The sequence below is a fragment of the Hyperolius riggenbachi genome, chromosome 10 (genome assembly GCF_040937935.1).
Source record: "Hyperolius riggenbachi isolate aHypRig1 chromosome 10, aHypRig1.pri, whole genome shotgun sequence".
NCBI lineage: Eukaryota > Metazoa > Chordata > Amphibia > Anura > Hyperoliidae > Hyperolius > Hyperolius riggenbachi.
Genome location: NC_090655.1, coordinates 219,746,972 through 219,762,912, shown reverse-complemented (window position 1 = coordinate 219,762,912; position 15,941 = coordinate 219,746,972). Strand labels below are relative to the sequence as shown.

General features: G+C 49.7%; 1 pseudogene; it reads left to right on the top strand.

Moving 5' to 3' along the window:
• Positions 1–297: 297 nt before the first annotated feature.
• LOC137536823 (zinc finger protein 665-like) overlaps positions 298–15,941 on the top strand; it is a 28,655-nt pseudogene continuing 13,011 nt past the window's right edge.

Sequence of the window (15,941 nt, the reverse complement as noted above, 5' to 3'; positions counted from 1 at the left end):
AATGTTTCCTCTGCTACCATTCTCTTATACTGGTAAAAGCAGATGCCTCAAACCTGGTACAGTTGGTCACTGGGTGACTAGGGTCCAAATTCAGGAAGGGGCGGAGTCACAAACAGCCAGATTTGTTTATTTTTCAATGGCAATATACAAAGTATTGATACCAAGGACCCCAAAGCTGATAACTTGATAATTGAGTGACTGTATGTCAAGGTTAGAAAAAGTGGGCGGTGCCAACAACTTCATTTTTTACATTGCAGGGTTCCCAAACTTTACACAATTGGCCACTGGGTGACTGGAATGAATATTCATAGGTCAAGCTTTCACCCTGAGCATGTAACCAAGGCGATACCCTATGGCCAGTTCCTCAGACTTCGCCGGAACAACGCGAGCGACGTAGAGTTTCGTCACCAGTCTGAGGAGCTGGGATCTAGGCTTATCGCCAGAGGTTATGAAAAGGAATTAATTCAGGAAGCCTTCAAGAGGGCCTCATCCCAAAGCAGGCAGACCCTCCTCCAAAGAAAAATAACTAAAAAGGAATATGAGAAAAAGAGAAAAATCCCCTTCTCGTTTGAATACACCGCCATGGCGGATGTTATAAAGGAATCGATAATTAATCATTGGGACATTCTGACCAAGGATGCAATTCTCAAACCCCTGGTGGAGGAAGGACCATTATTCTCCTTTAAGAAATGTCCTACTATTGGATCCTTCGTGAGCCGGAGTGAGTTCAATTCCCCTGATGGGAATGCCTGGCTACGCAGGGGTCAACCACAGGGCAACCACAGATGTGGCCGATGTAAGTCATGTAAGCAGATGGTCGTGGGTACAAATGTACAAATAGGACCAGTTCAACGGCGCATTCGTGCGTTTATCACATGCAAGACCAGGTTCGTGGTATATGCCCTGTGGTGCCCCTGCGGCAGGTTCTACATTGGAGAGACCACCCGATCCCTAGGAGAAAGATTCCGAGAGCATTACAATTCTATAAGCTCCGGGAAGGGATCACCAAGAGTAGTGGAACATATGAGAAACAATCATAAAGGGGACCCTAATGCATTGACTTTTGCAGGTTTACTACAGGTCATGCCCCTCTCTAGAGGGGGAGACCGGGAAAAGAAACTGAAACGTGAAGAAGTTTTATTAATTTTGAGAACTAATGCAATGGGCCCATTAGGTCTAAATGACTACACTGATCTATCATGCTTCTTGGACCCTTGAATTTAGTTACCTTTGTTCTACCCTGAAACAGTAAATAGATAACTATTATGCCACCAGATGTGCATTTTTACACCTGGTATTAACTATGCCTGAGTTTTACTAGCCGCCCATGACTTTACCTTCCATGTCTTTTTCGCTAATACCGTTCCATAGAATAGGTTGTCTTGGCATTTGACTCCTATGGGTACTTTTTACCACTTTAGGATCAGTGCAAATGGCAACCTCTTCTGTATTGATTTTAAATCACTTTCTTTCTCTAACTGTATTACGTTTTAGCAGTACACTGCTATTTCACTAATAGCACTGTTGCATTTTTAGCAGTATTTCTGCGGCTGGGACAGCATCCTGCAATGATGGTGTAAGGGCACTGATTCTTTTCCACCTGATTTTTCCCACTTTTCTAGTTACTGAATTTATATCCTTCACCTTTTTTTCTGCACTGCACTTACCCTGAAACCGCATTGGAGATGCTTTCTCTTTTTTCGCCACAAGATGGTGCCAAACTGGCCCAACTTGTGCTTAAGGCGTGCGATCGAGGCGTAATATACGCTACACTGACCAATTGATTCAGTGCGTTCTCGCCGCCATGACGTCAGACGCTACTGGCACGCAATGCGTTCCAGTCGCCTTCTGACGCGAGTAGGAAGTTAAGGGGCGGAACGGGCGAGCGGCATGTCACCGCTATGCGCGCAAGTTATATATACCGGCAGCCCGCCCCCCCCCCCACAATGCAGCCTCCGTAGATGCGCAGACGTGCGCGAAACGGCCGTCAGGCTTAAGCACCCAGCACCCACCGCACCACAACAGGTATTCCACTAGCTACTTGAACTTTGCTTTTTTTGTATCACAGCGCTAACAGCCTGTTTTATTGCACACGCATGTACCACTTATTTATCGGATAATAAATACAGCTTCTAGCAGTGCCGGTTTCCTCCATTTCCTGCCTCCTCTGCCACTCCAATCAAAATGTACCTATTGATTTTCAAGGGGAATATTCACATTGCTACCATTCTTACACTGTTAGTGGCAGAGGCCTCAAACCTGATACAGTCAGTCATTGGGTGACTGGAGTCCAAATTCACTGAATGGGTGGAGCCACAGCCAATCAGATTTGTTAGATTGATTTCAGCCATTCTGTTATTGGCAGGGTTCTCAAACTTGACACAGTCGGCCACTGGGTGACTGGGACTAATATTCATAAAAGTGGGTGGAGCCTACAGCAGCCAATCTAAATTCACCTTTTGATTTTCAAGGGGAATATTTACATTGCTGCCATTCATGCACTCTTAATGGCAGAGGCCTAACATCTGCTACAGTCAGTCACTGGGAGACTGGGGTTTAAATTCTGAAGGGAGCGGGCCAAAAACAGCCAATCAGATTTGTTTAATTTTAATGGTAAAATGCAACTTATTGATGCCAAACACCCCAAAGCTCATAAACTTGGTCTTTAAGTGACTGTATGTCAAGATTAGAAATAGTGGGCGGAGCCAAAAACAACTAACTTTTTACATGGGGAAATGTAAACTGCAGCTTTTCTTACACTGTTAATGGCAGGGTTCTCAAACTTCACACAGTTGGTCACTGGGTGACTAGGATTAATATTTGTAAAAGTAGGTGGAGCCTACAAGAGCCAATCAAAATTCGCATATTGATTTTCAAGGGGAATATTGAAACTGCAGCCATTCTCACACTGTTAATGGCAGAGGCCTCAAACCTGCTACAGTCGGTCGTTAAGTGTTTGGGGTTCAAATTCAGTAAAGGGGCAGAGCCAAAAACAGCCAGCTTTCTTTGCTGGATAAACTGCTTCCATTAGCACAATTTTGATGCCAGGAACCCAAAAGCTCACAAACTTGGTCATTGAGTAGTGACTGTGTGTCAAGGTTACAAAAAGTGGGTGGAGTTAAAAACAGATTTTTCTGGGAAATTGTAAACTGCAGCCCTTGTTCACTGTTAATGGCAGGGTTCTCAAACTTAGCATAGCTGGTTACTGGGTGACTGGGATTAATATTCAGAAAAGTGGGTGGAGCGTAAAAATGCCAATCAAAAATCACATGTCACTTTTCAAGGAGAATATTAAAATTGCTGCCATTCTTGCACTGTTAATGGCACAAGCCTCAAACCTGGTACAGTTGCTCATTGGTTCACTGAGGTTCAAATTCAGAAAAGGGACAGAGCCACAAACAGTGAATCAGATTTGTTTCATTTCATGGGAAAATACAAATTATTGATGCCAAGGTCCCCAAAACTCACAAACTTGGGCATTGAGTAGTGACTTTGTGTCCAGGTTACAAAAAGTGGGCGGAGCCAAAAACAAATTTCACTGGGAAAGTGTAAACTGCAGCCCTTCTTACACTGTTTATTTCAGGGTTCCCAATCTTTTCCCTGATGGTCACTGAGTGACTGAGATTAATATTCAGGGAAGTGGGTGGAGCCTATAATAGCCAATCAAAATTCACCTGTTGATTTTCAAGTGGAATATTTAACGTGCTGCCATTTTTACACTGTTAATAGCAGATGCCTCAAACCTGCTACAGTTGGTCATTGGGTGACTGGGGTTCAAATGCTGGAGAGGGGTGGAGCCACAAACAGCCTATCTGATTTGTTTAATTTCTATGGGAATATACAAATTATTGATGCCAAGGACCCCAAAGCTCACAAACTTGGTCATTGAGTGTTTGTGTGTTAGGGTTAGAAAGTGGGCGGAGCCAACACCAGTCAAATACATACCAACGCCGGGTCATCAGTGGGTGGAGACAAATACAAATAGCGCTGGGAAAATGTAAACTGCAGCCATTCTGTTAATGGCAGGGTTTTTAAACTTTGCACAGCTGGTCACTGGGTGACTGGGATTAATATTCAAAAAAATGGGTGGAGCCTACAAAAGTGAATCAATCTTCACCCGTTGTTTTTCAAGGGGAATATTTAATTGCTACCATTCTTGAACTGTTAATGGCACAGGCCTCAAACCTGGTACAGTTGGTTATTGGGTGACTGGGGTTCAAATTCAGACAAGGGGGTGGAGCCACACACAGCCAATCAGATGTGTTTCATTTCAATGCAGATTATTGATACCAAAGACATCAAAGCTCACAAACTTGGTCAGTGAGTAATTGTGTGTTAGGGTTAGAAAAAGTAGGCGGAGCCAACACCAGCCAAATACATTCCCGGGCAACGCCGGGCAATCAGCTAGTAAGCTTATAATTTTAAATAATATAATAACATATTCTCTTGACATGCATATTTAAAAAGTTCAGACCCTTGGGAAACTATTTATGTTGTTTTTGTTTTTTTTAATTGTATTTTTTTTTTTTTAAGTGTATGTGGGTAATTTTTGGTGTGGGAGGGAAACTGCTAATTTTAAATGTAAAATTATATATTTTTTTAATCAAAAATGTATGTGGGTGCAGTGAAAAAAGTCCTGGATGCGAACGATCTCGCATCCAGGAACTAAAATGCTGGGGAGAAGTTTCCTGGGGGCAGAAATACCGCGCTCTCTGGAGAGAAAGCGTCGGTATTTCTGCGGGGAAGTTAGATCGGCGAATGGGAATTATATTCCCATTCACTGATCGGGGGGCTAGCGGCGGGCGGCGGGTGCACGCGGCCGACCGCGCGCACCACGCAGGGAAAGCAGCAAACTCGTCCAGAGAGGCCGAACTGGTTAAAATCGATTTTCTCAAAAACTATAAGGTCTTTTTAAAAAATTGTTTTTTCCCCTTATTCCCAATGATCTCCCTAACATATCCTGCAAATTTAGGGTTTCTAGAATTTAAGGTGGATTTGCTATTAACCATTAAAGTCGGCTGGCTTTTAAATGTGTATTTTTTTTCTTTTGAAACTTTTAAATCGATTTTCTCAAGAACTATAAGGTCGATTTGAAATTTTTTTTCCTCTTGTAGCCACTGGGGGCCCCTACAAGCTCTGGGGCCCTGGGGCAGCTGCCTCCTTTGCCTTTATGGTAGCGCCGGCCCTGGCTATAGAAAAATATCAGTATTTAAAGGAAACATCAGGCTTTAAAAAAGAAAAGAACAAACAGATCTACTTACCAGGGGCTTCCTCAAGGCCCTGGCAGCCTATGTGTTCCATGCTGCAGCTCCGCTCCCAGCCGTTTTCCTGGGGTCTCCTCCGTAGCACTGGTGACCGGTCGGGAAGTACAGCACCAGCATAGAGCGTTCCCAGTAACGGGAGTGGGACCACAAGTGGTGTGGCCATGCACAGGTGCAGAAGTGGCCAGGGGCGTATCTGGGTGACATAGCGCCTATGGCAAACACTGAAATTGCGCCTCCCCCTTCCCCTATCAGACCACCTTGTCCCATAATAACAGCTTATTTTCTTGCAATGATACAAGTCACCCCAGTATAGGTTGCTAGAGTTAACCGCCAAGTAAAGTAAGTACCAGAGGTAGCACCCTAGTATAGGTAGCCAGAGGTAGTTCACTCAGTATAAGTAGACCCATGTTTACGTTTCCCTCCCAGTATATGTCGTTAGAGATGTGATCCCAGTATAAGTAGCCTTCTTTAGCATAAGTGGTAAGAGGTATCGCCCCAGTATAAGTAATCCCACAGTATAGGTAATGAGAGGTTCTCCTCAGTATAAGTAACCCCCCCCCCCAGTATAAATTTGGCAGGTGTCCCCCCCGTATAAGTAGACACCCCACCCCCCCCAGGATAGGTAGTGAGAGATGTCCTCCAGTATAAGAGCAGGTACAAATGCCTGAGAGGCATCCTTAAGTATGGTGGTGAAGGATGAGGGAGGAGGGGGCAGCCATGGTGCCCATGGCACAAGCCATGCCCGCACCCCTCTAAATACGCCTCTGGTAGTGGCCGACTTCGCCAGGTCACTGACTGCTACAGAGGAGACCACGGGACAACGGCTGGGAGTGGAGCTGTGGCGAGGGGCACATTGGCTGCCAGGGGCAGGAGGAAGCCCCAGGTAAGTAGATCTGTTTGTTTTAATGCCCGATGTTTCCTTTAATACTGATATTTTACCATTAGGATTATTGGGAGCCAAAATTTCTATGCACCCTTTTTTGACATACGCATTACCTATAGCCTCGAGGCAGGTGAGCAGGTGGCGAAAGCAAAGACATATTAAAAAGTTTCACTTTGCAGCTACTAAGCAGCTCGGCTTTTCCATGGCCCTGGCTGGACACACATGAGCTGTGGATTTTATCATTTCAAGTGGAATTTGTATCTCTGCCCTTTGGTAACACCCAATGAATGGAGATCACACACCTGGATATTTACCCAGAGGTGTAGGGGGGCTGGGCACACTAGTGCTGCTGTGTAGTAGCTTCCAGCCCCTCTCACTGTCTCTTCTGGTGTATCACAGAGCAGGCTGTGTGTGCAGATCTCTGCCTGGCCCCACAGGTTATACATCTCTGAGCAGTATATTGCTGTGCAGGTCTGAGATGAGAGGAGTGCGCAGTGTGATGGTGACGGTGTGCCAGCAGGATGGAGCAGATACAAGTTACATTCTATCTGCAGGAAAAGAGCTGGAGAGGCCAGGAGAGCAGACAGGCAGCTCACAGCCCACTGGTGAGTAGACAGAGGCTGCTCAGCTAACTGGGACACTATTAGGGGGATGGTACTGGTGTGTGTTGTACTGTTAAGAAATTAGCTACATTTTTTGGAGTGCATATTGTTATGGTACTGGGCAGTTCAGTGCGGGACGAGCCGAATGACGCTGCCGCAAAACTCCCCGGCGGCGGTAATTACTATCCCCCCTCCGGGTTGTTGCAAATTGGAGGGAGATGTAATTCGGGGCCTGGCAGCTGCCAGAGCCCTGAATTGCCGATACATGCCGGCACAGCATTAAATTACCGCTGTTGGGCGCCCAGCCCCGCTTAGCACTGTCCCCCGAGATAACCTGCTTCAACATTTTTGATATCCTCCATTTTGTGTTGCCCATCTCCAATTGTGATCTCTTAGCTTAGCATAGCTTAGAAAAGTGTATTTTCTAAAAAAAAAGGTCTCTGACTCTCAGCTTCACATGCCAACTAGCACATGATCGCTATCAGAGGTTCTTCGCACACCCAGTCTAGACCCTCTGAGGACACAGGACAAACAACTTGCTACATGGACTATGTGCTCACATTTCTGACTTGATTGCATAGCTCCCAACTGTCCCTCTTTCGGAGGGACAGTCCCTCTTTGTGAATCCTGTCCCTCTGTCCCTCTTTCCTCCTCATGTATCCCTCTTTCAGGACTTTGTCCCTCTTTCTATGTAAATATATATATTTCTCTACTAAAAAATGTGTTTGATTGACTCTAAACTTTATTCCTATCCTTTAAAGAGAATCTGAAGCGAGTATAAAACTCGCTTCTTCTCTTATATTCAGCAGGGGCATGTGTGCCCCTGCTAAACCGCCGCTATCCCGCCGCACAACGGGGGTCCCTTATCCCCCAAATCCCCTCCGTCCTCGCCGGGGATCTCTTCCTGGTGAGGCAGGGCTAATGTCCGCAGCCCTGCCTCTCACGCGTCTGTCAGCGCGTATCTTCGCCTCTCGCCCGCCCCTCTCCCTCTTCCTTCACTGAGAGGGGCGGGGAGAGGCGGAGATCCGCCGCTGATAGACGGCGCTGAGAGGCAGGGCTGCATCTATTAGCCCTGCCTCTAGGAGCAGCAAAATATATGACAAAGTTGGTCGTAGATTTTGCAGGGGGGGAATTGGGGGGTAAGGGACCCCCGTTGTGCGGCGGGATAGCGGTGGTTTAGCAGGGGCACACATGCCCCTGCTGAATATAAGAGAAGAAGCGAGTTTTTTACTCGCTTCAGTGTCTCTTTAAATAGATACAGGGGCGTCGCTAGGCCTGTTTTAAGGGGGCATGTGCCCCCAATCTGTCCTGGGGTGCCACGGATCTCCGCCCGGCCGCCCCCTCTGTCAAGACTCAGCGGCTCCCTCCAGCCGCCGCGTCACTGACAGTCTCAGACCTCAGGATCAGGCGGAGAGCCGGCGACCAATCGTGCGGGCGCTGGGTCCTAGTGACATCACTTCCGCATATCGAGCGGGTGCGTCCAGCGCCCGCTCGTACATCTGGTCGGGTCGCCGCTGATCCTGAGGTCTGCTGAGAGGTAGGGGGGGAGCGGCGGCGGCTAGAGGGGGGGCCTCCCTGTCACTCACTCACTCACTAAAGGGGCTCCCTGGCACGCACTCACTCCCTAAAGGGGCTCCCTGGCACGCACTCACTCCCTAAAGGGGCTCCCTGGCACGCACTCACTCCCTAAAGGGGCTCCCTGTCACTCACTCACTGCCTAAAGGGGCTCCCTGTCACTCACTCACTCCCTAAAGGGGCTCCCTGTCACTCACTCACTCCCTAAAGGGGCTCCCCTGGCACTCACTCACTCCCTAAAGGGGCTCCCTGGCACTCACTCACTCCCTAAAGGGGCTCCCTGGCACGCACTCACTCACTCCCTAAAGGGGCTCCCTGTCACTCACTCACTCCCTAAAGGGGCTCCCTGGCACGCACCCACTCCCTAAAGGGGCTCCCTGGCACGCACTCACTCCCTAAAGGGGCTCCCTGTCACTCACTCACTCCCTAAAGGGGCTCCCTGTCACTCACTCACTCCCTAAAGGGGCTCCCTGTCACTCACTCACTTCCTAAAGGGGCTCCCTGTCACTCACTCACTCCCTAAAGGGGCTCCCTGGCACGCACTCACTTCCTAAAGGGGCTCCCTGGCACGCACTCACTCCCTAAAGGGGCTCCCTGGCACGCACTCACTCCCTAAAGGGGCTCCCTGGCACGCACGCACTCACTCACTCCCTAAAGGGGCTCCCTGTCACTCACTCACTCCCTAAAGGGGCTCCCTGGCACGCACCCACTCCCTAAAGGGGCTCCCTGGCACGCACTCACTCCCTAAAGGGGCTCCCTGTCACTCACTCCCTAAAGGTGCTCCCTGGCACTCACTCACTCACTCCCTAAAGGGGCTCCCTGTCACTCACTCACTCCCTAAAGGGGCTCCCTGGCACGCACTCACTCCCTAAAGGGACTCCCTGGCACGCACTCACTCCCTAAAGGGGCTCCCTGGCACGCACTCACTCCCTAAAGGGGCTCCCTGGCACGCACTCACTCCCTAAAGGGGCTCCCTGGCACGCACTCACTCCCTAAAGGGGCTCCCTGGCACGCACTCACTCCCTAAAGGGCCTCCCTGTCACTCACTCCCTAAAGGGGCTCCCTGGCACGCACTCACTCCCTAAAGGGGCTCCCTGGCACTCACTCATTTCCTAAAGGGGCTCCCTGTCACTCACTCACTACCTAAAGGGCCTCCCTGTCACTCACTCACTCCCTAAAGGGGCTCCCTGTCACTCACTCACTGCCTAAAGGGGCTCCCTGTCACTCACTCACTGCCTAAAGGGGCTCCCTGTCACTCACTCACTTCCTAAAGGGGCTCCCTGGCACTCACTCACTGCCTAAAGGGGCTCCCTGTCACTCACTCACTTCCTAAAGGGGCTCCCTGGCACTCACTCACTTCCTAAAGGGGCTCCCTGGCACTCACTCACTCCCTAAAGGGCCTCCCTGTCACTCACTCACTCCCTAAAGGGGCTCCCTGGCATGCACTCACTCCCTAAAGGGCCTCCCTGTCACTCACTCACTCCCTGAAAGGGGCTCCCTGGCACGCACTCACTCACTAAAGGGGCTCCCTGGCACGCACTCACTCACTCCCTAAAGGGGCTCCCTGTCACTCACTCACTCCCTAAAGGGGCTCCCTGGCACGCACCCACTCCCTAAAGGGGCTCCCTGGCACGCACTCACTCCCTAAAGGGGCTCCCTGTCACTCACTCACTCCCTAAAGGGGCTCCCTGTCACTCACTCACTCCCTAAAGGGGCTCCCTGTCACTCACTCACTCCCTAAAGGGGCTCCCTGTCACTCACTCACTCCCTAAAGGGGCTCCCTGGCACGCACTCACTTCCTAAAGGGGCTCCCTGGCACGCACTCACTCCCTAAAGGGGCTCCCTGGCACGCACTCACTCCCTAAAGGGGCTCCCTGGCACGCACGCACTCACTCACTCCCTAAAGGGGCTCCCTGTCACTCACTCACTCCCTAAAGGGGCTCCCTGGCACGCACCCACTCCCTAAAGGGGCTCCCTGGCACGCACTCACTCCCTAAAGGGGCTCCCTGTCACTCACTCCCTAAAGGTGCTCCCTGGCACTCACTCACTCCCTAAAGGGGCTCCCTGTCACTCACTCACTCCCTAAAGGGGCTCCCTGGCACGCACTCACTCCCTAAAGGGGCTCCCTGGCACACACTCACTCCCTAAAGGGGCTCCCTGGCACGCACTCACTCCCTAAAGGGGCTCCCTGTCACTCACTCACTTACTAAAGGGTCTCCCTGTCACTCACTCACTCCCTAAAGGGGCTCCCTGTCACTCACTCACTGCCTAAAGGGGCTTCCTGTCACTCACTCACTGCCTAAAGGGGCTCCCTGGCACTCACTCACTGCCTAAAGGGGCTTCCTGTCACTCACTCACTGCCTAAAGGGGCTCCCTGGCACTCACTCACTACCTAAAGGTGCTCCCTGTCACTCACTATCGGGGTCCCGGTCACTCACTACCTAACTGGAGGCGCCTGTCACTCACTAGCTAACCTGGGGGTCCCTGTCACTCACTACTTAACTTGGGGGGCTACCATATTAAGGGGGCATTCTGCCTATTTATGTGAAATGCTGTCTATTTATGTGCCTCATGACTGCTGAATGTGTCTTGTTGGGAGCCTTATGATTTGTTGGGGGCCTCATGATGGCTGAATTTGTCTTGTTGGGGGCCTCATGATTTGTTGGGGGCCTCATGATTGCTGAATTTGTCTTGTTGGGGGCCTCATGATTTGTTGGGGGCCTCATGATTGCTGAATTTGTCTTGTTGGGGGCCTCATGATTTGTTGGAGGCCTCATGATAGCTGAATTTGTCTTGTTGGGGGCCTCATGATTTGTTGGGGGCCTCATGATTGCTGAATATGTCTTGTTGGGGGTCACATGATTGCTAACTGCGAGACTATGGGAAAAGCTGAATCCTTATCATATGAGACAATAGCATTAAACCTACTTTTTTAGCGTTTTAAAACAGAAAATAAAACTGGGAGGTTCTAAAAAATTGAATACATTTTTCAGGAGTAGGATGGATGAAATTGTTTATCTTCACAGTTTATTTTCAACTTGGATTTTCCACAATGTTCATGTATGAGTTAAAACGTTTGTACAGTATTTAGTTTAAATTGCTGTTGCCACTTTGCGATAGATAAGTGACTTTTGGGTTGCAGTTTGGGCACTCGGCCTCCAAAAGGTTCGCCACCACTGTCCTAATCTGATGTCCCACCATTGCTAGGTTCATGTAAATTTGTCTCCACCCGTTACCACACCTATATTCTGGTCCATGGCCCACCCATTTTTTGGTGCGGCGCGATAAGCACGCCGCACAACGTGATCGTCATATTTTTGGCACGCTAGCTGCAGTGTGCTGAATTCTGCTGCCTACAGTATGTACAGTATACGCTGTTATCTAGTGCTTGCACTGTGTGCTGATTTACCTCCAGTGCGTACAGTGTAAGGTGTTACTCTGTGCCTTTATTGATTGTAAACCAGCTGTATTGTATGCTGATCCCTGCTACTTTCAGTATGTACAGTATTAGCTGTAAAGCCTGGTACACACATACAATTTTGATTAGCCAATTTTAGCTCTGTTCATAAAATTCATTGTCTGTTGGCCCACTTACTGCACGGGGGTGGGAAAATTGGGGGTCAGTGATTGACCAATCAAAATTGTATGTGCGTATACATCTTTGATCTATGCCTATACTGATTGTAAATGATCGAAATAAAGGACAGGGGGCTCCGTCCAATATTTCGATGGGCAGGCCCGTTATCCGTAGCTTACACCGCTGCTAAGTTCATGTACATCTGGCCCCACCCATGGCCACGCCCACTCACCTCATGGCCACGCCCATTTTTTTGCCCCGCGCGCGCCGCATGTACCTCCCCGCCTGGTGCCCACAGGTGCCACTGATCTCCAAGGACCCTAGAGACGCCCCTGAATAGATATATTACTAATTTTAAAATGTTAATATGAAGGAAAATGAACCAGGATAGAAAGGACCAGTGTGGTTTGAATTATAAAACAACATATTTTTCTTATGAAATCTTTATGGCATGTTTGACTAGGTGTGTGATGGGGGCGTGTTTAGGTTGTGGCAGGGGTGTGGCTTAAGTGTCCTTTTTTCTCATTTCAAAAAGTTGGGAGGTATGCTTGATGCCATATGCTTAACAAGTGTGATTGGTTTAACCACTTGTGGACCGTAGGCTTACACCTCCTAGTGACCAGGCTATTTTTTACAATTTAGGCCACTGCAGCTTTAAGACCTTGCTTCAGAGCCATACAACTCAGCACATAAGAGATCCCCCTCCCTTTCTGCCTGTTGGTGGGCTCTGATTCCTGACAGCATGTTTGTTTATTTATTTTTTATTTGTTTGTCCTTTAACCACTTCGGTACCAGCAGCCCCTGCCCTCTTAAGGACCAGAGGCTGCTGGTACAGTAAAACGGCGCTTTCCAACGTATCGGTACAAAAATCCGCTGCTCCCGCCGGTCACGCCACTCTGTCCCCGCCACAGGCTACTCTCTATGCCGTCTCTATGACGGCAGAGCGCTGTGCGCCGGTCAGGAGCCACTTTCATTGGCTCCTGACCCTGTCACTCAATGTAAGCCAATGGGATTGGCTTACAGTGATGACAGGGCCAGGAGCCAATGAAAACGGCTCCTGCCCAGCTCAAAGTGTTCTGCCGTCATAGAGACGGCTGAGCGAGCAAATTGCGGCGGGGAGAAAGCGGCGGTAACGGCGGAGATGCGCAGTGAATGGGACATAGCGTTTACGTCCGGGCAGAACCGCAGGGCCACCTGCCCGACATAGATTCGTACTGCGTTGGTCCGCATTAGCTTAAAAAAAAAAAATTTACGCGTTTTTTTAATTACAGGCTCAACACCCCCCCCCTCCGCTAGCCAATCACCGCAATCGGCTGTCCTAGGCATCAGCCTATGACAGCCGATCGCTCCTGGTGCTCTGTAGGGACACGGCTGTCCCCAGTACAGCGTTGCCTTATATTGGAAATACTGTACATTGTAACAGATTCTCCGTCTAACAGTCTCCTAGCGGGAATCGCCGATGGGAGACTGATGAGATGCATGCATTGGCATGCGCAATCTCCTGCAAAACCCCACCCCAGGACTGCATGCCAATTGGTGTTAAGCGGTCCAGGGGCTGCTGTGTCCCCGCCAATTGTCCTGGAGCGGTCGTTAACAAGTTAAATATCAAAAAGGTTAAATAAACGGGGGAAATAAAGGGGGGGGGGGAGCAGGCATATACTTTTACCTGTCCTGATGGCTGTCGCTCCCCTCCCCCCATTCTCCTCTCTGTCCCACACATTGTGCTTAAAAGCACCCCCCCCCTTCAGGACGCTCTTCCGGGTTGCAGGAATTGTACTTTAATACACAGGCGCTGTCCAGGCTGCCCGAATCCAGCAGCATACATCCATGCCCGGGAGCAATCTGCACATGCGTATAACATCACTATGCCTGACGAATGTGGGCTGTTGGATTCCGGCAGCCCGGGCAGCGCCTGTGCATTAAAGTCCAACTCCTGCAATCTGGGAGAGGGGGTGGTGGCTTGTTTTAAGCATAATGTGGGGGGCAGAGAAGCGAACGGGGGGAGCGACCGGCATCAGGGAAGGTAAAAGTATATGCCGGCTCCCTCTGTTTCTTCTACCTTTTTGACATCTGGTATCCTTTAATCCCTAGCGGTATGGACACATATATCCGTCCATAAAAACATGCTGTGAACAGTATAAACGTGCATACACGTCAATACTCTCCTGCACTGTATACTAGACTCTTGCTTGACACATTTTGGCAAGTTACAGGAAAAAAAAAAGTTTTAAAAAGAAATTTTATCACTTTTTGCACAGAAATCCTGGGGAAATTAAACGCCAGGGAGGTTAAAGCTTTGTTCTATGTATGTAAATTCCCACTGTTAACAGATGCAATTTGGTACTTACCCCATATGCTGGTGACATTTATTTTACCCTTGCTTGAGCAATAAAAGCAAGATATATTTTTTTCTTGAAACATCTGATTCATTGTTAATTTATTTTATACAACACACCCCAGGCAAGACGTCCTGTCCTGCACTCAGTCCAGCCCTGTGTGTAAATGCAGAGTATAGAGCAGCACAAGCTGTGTTCTAATCTACTTGCCAGAGTCCAGTGCTGTGCTTCCACCTGTGCGTTCGCTGCTCAGCCTAGTGCCCGGCATCTCCTACCACATGTAGGGTGATTACACATGACATGAGAAGAATGAGATACCGGCAGTGGCGTACCTAGGGCATTTGACACCCGGTGCTAGGTATTGAAAGACACCCCCCACCCACAACACACCACCTGCGGCGCGCGAAGCGCGGTGAAAAAATGGGCGTGGCTATGACTGGATGGGGCGGAGCTAATTTAAAAGTGCACCCAAGTTTTAGTCAACCTTTCTCCAGAAAATTCTCATCATTGCGCAGCTTTTCTCCAGAAAATACACAAAATGTCAGAAGCTTTCAACATAAAATACACGTAATGCGAGAAAATTTCACCAGACATTACACGTTATGTGAGCAGATTTCACAAGAAAATACATTCAATCATGTCGGCAGATTTGACCAGAAAAAAAATCATTCAATCTTGCGGCACATTTGACCAGAACATACACAATGTCAGCACCAGATTTCACCACAAAAAACACAATATCGGTAGTTAAACTGACCACAAAATACACAATGACGGTAGTTAAACTGACCACAAAATACACAATGTCGGCAGTTAATCTGACCACAAAATACACAATGTCGGTAGCAGATTTGAGTGTTGGCAAGCTGATAGCCTGGTGGGTAGGTGGTAAAGGGTGAGCAGTCTGATTGCCTAGTGGGTAGGTGGGCAGCCTGCTGGGTAGCAGTGGTGGGTAAGGGGGGCAGCAGTGGTGGGTAGGTGGGCAGCCTGCTGGGTAGCCTGGTGGGTAGGTGGGCAGCCTGGTGGGTAGGTGGGCAGCAGTGGTGGGTAGCATGGTGGGTAGGCTGCTGGGTAGCCTGGTGGGTAGGGGGGCAGCAGTGGTGGGTAGATGTGCATCAGCAGTGGGTATGTGGGCAGCAGCAGTGGGTAGGTGGGCAGCAGCGGTGGGTAGGTGGGCAGCAGCGGTGGGTACGTGGGCAGCAGCGGTGGGTAGGTGGACCGGTGCACCTGTAAAAGAAAAAAAAACATTCACTTACCTGCAGATGAAACCTCTCTTCCGAATCCCAGGCAGCCTCTCTCTCCGCAGCTCCTCTTGAATGTCCAGCGCCGTCTCCCGCTGCGTCATCTATTTTTGTCTCCAGTGCGGGCGTCGGCGGCCATCTTCCCGTAGCCCTGCTCGGGTAAACTGAGGGCGGCTATCAGCCGCCCTGTCAGTGCCCGTTGCCGGCCCCCGTCGAGGGGAAGCGCCTAAGGAGGGGACCCAGGTGAGGGAGATGTGGGGGGGTATTTCCCCCCTCCCCACCGACGCTGCCACCCCTCCTTCAGCGCTGCTTCCCCTCCTGTGTCATCAAGGCTTCTGGGGAGGCCTTGATGACACCCCCCCTGGAGCTGACACCCGGAGCGGAGCGCTCCTGGCCGCCCCATGGTAGCGACGCCATACCGGCACTAGAGGGAGCAGGAGATGGATGGACAGGATGGTTGCAC